General features: G+C 32.0%; 1 long non-coding RNA gene across 1 annotated transcript; it reads right to left on the bottom strand.

Moving 5' to 3' along the window:
* Positions 1–1,015: 1,015 nt before the first annotated feature.
* LOC126927831 (uncharacterized) lies at positions 1,016–2,513 on the bottom strand. The gene is made up of 3 exons (XR_007715960.1): positions 2,170–2,513; positions 1,239–1,338; positions 1,016–1,151 (listed from the first exon to the last, which is right to left on the bottom strand). It is a non-coding gene; the product is annotated as an uncharacterized LOC126927831 (long non-coding RNA).
* Between the last annotated feature and the right edge of the window lie 5,264 nt (positions 2,514–7,777).

The following is a 7,777-nucleotide window of genomic DNA, read 5'->3' as shown; positions in this document are numbered from 1 at the left end:
AGACTTACTGACAAAATATTCAATCGGGATCCCGATGGCGGGAATCTCTTCGGCCGAGATAGCTGACGTTTTCGTAAAACAATTCATTTGCCGATTCGGTTCACCGAGGGCTATCCTTACTGATCAGGGAGCAAATTTTACATCCTCGCTGATGAAAAAGGTAGCAAAAAGATTTCGCATAAAAAGGTATACCACGTCAGCATACCATCCACAAAGCAACGGCTCCATCGAAAGATCTCACCACGTATTAACTGAATACCTCAACCTGTACATCGAAAATTCCAGAAACTGGGACGAATGGGTGGAATTAGCCATGTTCTCCTACAATACCTCCGTACACGAAGGAACAAAATTCTCCCCACACGAACTAGTCTTTGGACACTTAGCCAGAGAACCTACTGGCGAGATGATAACCGAGGAGAATATGGAACCAACATATGCAAAGTATCTCAGAGACCTGTTCGATAAAATCGTCACCGTTCAACAAATGGCAAGAGAAAATCTGATAAAATCCAAATTAAAGTCAAAAGAATACTATGACAGACGAATCAACCCGCAAAATTTCAAAATAGGAGATCTAGTATATCTATTAAAGGAACCCAGAAGAGGAAAATTTTCCGACCAATATTCGGGACCGCATAGAGTGTTAGAAATTTTAGAAAACCAAAACGTCATGATTGAAGTGAAAGGGATTCCGCGAACAGTGCACTTAAATAAGTTAAAATTAGCGCATAACCGAAATAAACAATAAACGAAACGTTTTCAGAAGGTAACACAGTACAGTAGTATGTAGTGCAGTGCTGCTCGTCGAATAATGCGGATAATGGAAACCTAAAAAGAAAAGGAAATTACTATGTACTTTCTAAACATTACTCAAATATAAAATGTATTAATTCAATAAAGTGATTAAAACGGTGAAAGTGAAAAGTACCTTGTGAACAATTAACTATTGTAAAAGGAAGTATATGCAAAGACATGCCATAAGCCCATATTCGTAAAACATAACGTGTGACAGCCATCTGAAACAAATGGAAGAATTAACCTCAATTACCTTAATACAAAATATAATAGTACTAAACGATTATAACAATATCGTGGTTAAACCAAAGTAAGTGCGACACTGCTTGTCGAATAGTGCAGATAGTGGAAACCTAAAAACAAAAGAAAGATTACTATTTGCGTTCTATAAAACGTGTTAATTCAATAACATAATTAAAGGCAGTGAAAGTAAAAAGTACCTAGTCCACAACTAATCATTGTAGAAGGAAGTGTACATGCAGGAATTCCGCAGAGATAAATTATGGATCCACTCCGTAGAACATAGAATACGACTGCCAGCTGAAACGAATGCAAGAACTGGCCTCAATTGCCTTGACATATATGAAAAGAAATAATACTATTAAAACTTACAACAAGATTGCCAATTACGTCGGGCAGCTGTCTTGCGTGAGCGACGTAGCGTGTAGACTTGGAGAATAAAGACGAAGTAACTATGAACAGTAATAATATAGTGTACAAGTTCTAATCTATAATACATAAATTAGTCTCGACTTACATTACATGATTATTATTATACCTCACATATAGAAACAGATTTGTAATGCACAATAGCGGTCGCTCACACAATGCACTACGTGCATATTGAATTAATTAACTAAATGATATGTTTATACTCACAAATATAGGATGAATAAAGGTATCTGTAGTAAGTATTTTGAATATAATGAAAACCGGATGATGCCTTACACACGGTAACGCAGCATCGAAGGAATAGGATTTGAGAAACTACAAACGGTAATAATTCAATAAACAAGTTTTAACCAATAATACATAGATTAGCTCAAAAAATTATACTATACAAATATGAAATAATAATAAATCACTAATAATAAATCACATAATTACTAAGTAACAACAGATTAATAGGGAAGATATAGAAATAGCTAATAAAATAGAAATAGGCTAGAAATTAATCAAGATAGATTAGCCGAGCATTAATAATCAAACATGATTAAAATTAGGAATTATCATATTGTGTTAAGCTATTACAGCATTACTATATTAAATTACGTATAAAGAAATAAGGTTATACTACACAGTGGTGACTGGTGACACTATGCACGCATTAGATTAAACCAATTAAACAAAAGCTACATAAATATAAACTACCTTATAATTAAACAGTGAAACGATTCTATTAGTAATTAATATTTTCGACAACGATATAATCCACACGCTATTACATTAAAATAACACACAGTATATATACACATATTACAACAAATACAAAACAATGTTAAATTAAACATACACATTACGACGAACACAAAACAACACCGTTGACACTTCACTAGAACGGAGTTGAAACTAAGTAACAAAACAATTATTACAATATCAAACAAATTTACAAAACACCACACTCTTATTTAAGACGTACACAAACATCCATTTTGGAAATCCGTCGCGAGCGTGAAGCAGTTCTCACGCATGCGCAATGAACTACATGCAATAATTATACATACTAAAATAAATACAGAATAATATTATTCCCACTTCAATTATACGTCAACTGCTAAAATAAAGTCACAAATAAGTAACAAATAAATAACAAAACCGCATGAATAAAATTCACCATATACTAGAGACATTCATGAACGGCCATCTTAGATTGTCACGAATAGGGAATAGTCCTTACGCACGCGCAATGAAACACATATACATAAATAATATTAATTTTATTTGAATTACACGTCACCTACTAAAATAAAGTTAAAAATAATTAACAGATAGATAATTAATTCGATATTGGCAAAAGTCACCACATATTAGGGACATCCAGCACCAATCAACGCATGTATGTAGTAACTTTAATACCTTACAAATAAATTATATTTCTAATAAAAAAATGATAAAAAGACGGGTACGATAATCTAGACTTAGGCTATCGCGACCCATACGAAGACCCTCCAACACGTTTTTATGCACACAAATTCAAAGAGCGCGTTGTAGATTGTGTGAAATACAAATAACAAAACTCCAACCCGCGATATTTTGTCTGCAATGCATAAATGTCAATCTTAACACGACACAATAACCCCAAAGAAATCTTTTGATGTAAGGAATTGTAGTTCGCGCTGTTGCCCGTTAGGATGGACCAACAACCAATCGCAACTACATCTGCTACGATCAGTCAAATTTCCTTCGGAAATTTGAACGCCAAGGGCGGGGGTGTCACGTCCCGCGTTCCGCACGTGACGCCACGAACCAATAACTTATGAATAATTAAACACGACCAATAATAATAAATTAACTAATAACTAACCAATCAAAATAAAAAGAATTATACGACAGACAATCAAAATGAAATAAATGAATCAATAAGAAGAAACACTACAACCAATCAGCAATGACATATAAAATACAAATAAAATGAAATAATTAAATGAACCAATAAATAAAACAAACCGCGATTCAAATGTATGAGATTTCTCTGCGAAAACACATGTATATACACACACGTGTATGCATATCTGTGTGTGTGACCCACTTCGTGAATCTGAATAATTGGTAATCTAATAAAATATAAAAGAAATAAAATATACTACATTACACCAGCATTCTAATAAAAGTGAAAATTGTATACAAGATTACTCTGCGACACACACATATATAGATATACACATGCGTACGCGTATCTTTGGGAAAAATTCATAATATATATATATATATATGTATGTATACGTTATTAAACCATTAAAACGCAAAGAAATAAATATATAGATTTACATTTCTACAAACCTAGAGAATTATATACGAAATCCACATTATGGAATATTCAACCAATTAACGATCCGAGAAACAATGAGAATAACAATACGCGCACATATACATATGCATATATATATTTTACATAATGGAAAATTACATTGTGAAATGTATATATATATATACACATATTATTATATCGAACAACTACTCATCTAATATACAAAACCACCTTGTAAAAATTACATTACTGAACATTCAACTAAACCAACTGAAGATTTAGTATAATAATATATAATAATATAATAATATATATATATACATAGATATGTGAAATAGCGTTGTATGTAACCGGAAACAATACAAATGTCACACGACTTCTTCAACAACTTCGACTCTTCGTTCCTGCCGACAACACCTCACACGATGACTGCGTCTTCTAGGGCCACTTACGGATTCTTTACAATTCTTCTTCTTCTTGCACTGAAATATCATATGCAGTGAATAAAACACGAAAGAAGCAGGATGAACTAAATAAAAGAAATCATAACAAGATACACACCGAGACAATCCGCATGGGAACCTCTGACAAAGTATCTATCATTAAATGCATAATAATCAAGATGCACAAACCTCATCTGGAAGTCGACACCACTCACAGCGTGCCAATGCAAGGGAGGAAAACGAATGAAATTGTATTTCGTGAAGACGTTTCACCACTTTCCATAGATCAGAAACTGGAGTTACACAACTAATAACCTAATAACAAGAAGGTAATATAAAATATACACGATTTAATATATAGCAAATATGGACATATAAATCTACAAGGAGCAAAATATATCTCATATTGTCAAATAAAACCAAATTGTCAAAAGATCATCAGGACACGACGCCAACGAAGGTGCCACTGTGCCTATTTGGATGGAAAACCGCCACTTCAGCATCATCCCTCGCACATATTCACACACGCACGTCGATCACGTCATCTCGTACCATTCACATATCTTCTTCCTCTTGCGCTAAAACAAATTCACAAGTTTAAGGAAACAAACAACATGCGAAACGAGATAGAATACTAAAAACACATACTCACACAGTTCGCACAGGCGCGGACGCTTTTGTATCCATCACTCAACATAACCTGTAATCATCAAAATCCACGTTCTCTCATGGAAACTCTAAAAACCTGCAGCATTGCGATTCCCACCGGAACGAACTGTCACGTGACTGTCATCCCATTGGGGATGTCATTATAAAAAGCGTAGCGACACAATTCAAATCAGAGTAATTGTTAGCGGGTCAGTTGAATAAAGGAATAGAAGAGAGTAATTGTTAGCGTTCGGGAGAATTTAGCGAAAAATAAACAAGAGTCAGATTAATTGTTAGCGTTAGCGTTAGCGATTAATTGTTAGTGGTTCAGTTAGAACAATCAGAGTAATTGTGAAAAGAGAGTAACTGCCATTAGTTGGTTCAGTTAGAATATAGTCAGAGAAATTGTTAGCGTTCGGGAGAATTTAACGAAATTAAAGAAGAGTAATTCAGTTAGAATAAAGAAATAGGATAGAGCAATTGTGATTAGTTGGTTCAGGAGAATTTAGCGAAAATAAGGAGAGTAATTGTTAGTCGTTCAATTGAATTTGAGTGAGTCTGATATCAGTTCGTTCAGTTGATTTAATTAGAATTTAAGTTAGGATTAGAGAATAATTGTTCGTTCCAGTTCGAGTTTAAGAATTACGAGATATAAATGTTATTAGTCAGTTCGAATTATAAAATAATTGTTATTAGTCAGTTAGAATCAAAACAATAGTTGGCTCAAGTTTTTGTGTTAGAATTTCGAATTGTTAAACACGTCCGGACACACTGTTGTTTACACTGCTCAAATTAAATAAAGATTAAAACGAAAAATTATAGAAGTGTCGATCTTTGTAAAACCGGAATCACCCCAGCGGCCTGCCCGTTCATCAGCGGAGACCAACGTCAGGTGAGTTAACTTTAATTATTATTAATAATTAATAATTAAAATAATAAATAATATCAATGATTAGTATAATTCGTCATTAATTCCGCCTGTAATAATTATTTATAATATAATTGTTTATTCCAAACAATCCTCTCCCGTGCTAGTATTCCTGCGCATAGCAGGTTAGCCGAAACGTGGAGATTGTTGACCAGTGGCCTAAACTCCGATCAACGCTACATAATCTAACAAGAAATATCTAATTGAAACAGTCCTTAGACTGTTTCTGGTGGCAGCGACTACTACATTGTTTAAAATTTCAAAATTTGGATAGCGAAACGTAACAATAGTATTATGATATAACGTATAACGTTATATACTATTACGATATATCGTATAAAGTTATATACTATTACGATATAACGTATAACGATATATACCAGTACGATATATGGTATAACGTTATATACTATTACAATATAACGTACAACGTTGTATAGTATTAGGATATAACGTATAACGTTATATACTATTACGATATAGCGTATAACATTATATACTATTACGATATAACGTATAACGTTATATAATATTACGATATAACGTATAACGTTGTATAGTATTAGGATATAACGTATAACGTTATATACTATTACGATATAACGTATAACGTTGTATAATATTACGATATAACGTATAACGTTGTATAGTATTAGGATATAACGTATAACGTTATATGCTATTACCATATAACGTATAACGTTGTATAGTATTAGGATATAACGTATAACGTTATATGCTATTACGATATAACGTATAACGCTGTATAGTATTAGGATCTAAAGTATAACGTTATATACTATTACGATATATGGTGTAACGTTATATACTATTACGATATATAGTATAACGTTGTATGGTGTTACGATATAACGTTATATAAAATTACGTTATAACGTATAACGTTATACACAATTACGATATAAGGCATAACGTTGTATAGTCATAGGATATAAGGTATAACGTTATATACTATTACGATATAGCGTATAACGTTGTATACTATTACGATATAACGTATAACGTTGTGTAGTATTAGGATATAACGTATAACGTTATATACTATTACGATATGGCGTATAACGTTATATAGTATTACGATATAACGTATAACGTTATATACTATTACGATATATGGTGTAACGTTATACACAATTACGATATAAGGCATAACGTTGTATAGTCATAGGATATAAGGTATAACGTTATATACTATTACGATATAGCGTATAACGTTGTATACTATTACGATATAACGTATAACGTTATATACTATTACGATATATGGTGTAACGTTATACACAATTACGATATAAGGCATAACGTTGTATAGTCATAGGATATAAGGTATAACGTTATATACTATTACGATATAGCGTATAACGTTGTATACTATTACGATATAACGTATAACGTTATATACTATTACGATATAACGTATAACGTTGTGTAGTATTAGGATATAACGTATAACGTTATATACTATTACGATATAACGTATAACGTTGTATAATATTACGATATAACGTATAACGTTGTATAGTATTAGGATATAACGTATAACGTTATATACTATTACGATATAACGTATAACGTTGTATAGTATTAGGATATAACGTATAACGTTATATACTATTACGATATATGGTATAACGTTATATATTATTACGATATACAGTAAAACGTTGTATGGTGTTACCACATAACGTTATATAATATTACGTTATAGCGTATAACGTTATACACAATTACGATATAAGGCATGACGTTGTATAGTATTAGGATATAACGTATAACGTTATATACCATTACGATATAGCGTATAACGTTGTATACTATTACGATATAACGTATAACGTTGTATAGTATTAGGATATAACGTATAACATTATATACTATTACGATATATGGTGTAACGTTATATACTATTACGATATATAGTATAACGTTGTATGGTGTTACGATATAACGTTATAAAATATTACGTTATAA

Source organism: Bombus affinis, unplaced genomic scaffold (genome assembly GCF_024516045.1).
Source record: "Bombus affinis isolate iyBomAffi1 unplaced genomic scaffold, iyBomAffi1.2 ctg00000266.1, whole genome shotgun sequence".
NCBI classification, from domain to species: domain Eukaryota; kingdom Metazoa; phylum Arthropoda; class Insecta; order Hymenoptera; family Apidae; genus Bombus; species Bombus affinis.
The sequence above is the reverse complement of the archived record's forward strand: the minus strand, read 5'-3'. Positions and strand labels throughout refer to the sequence as shown.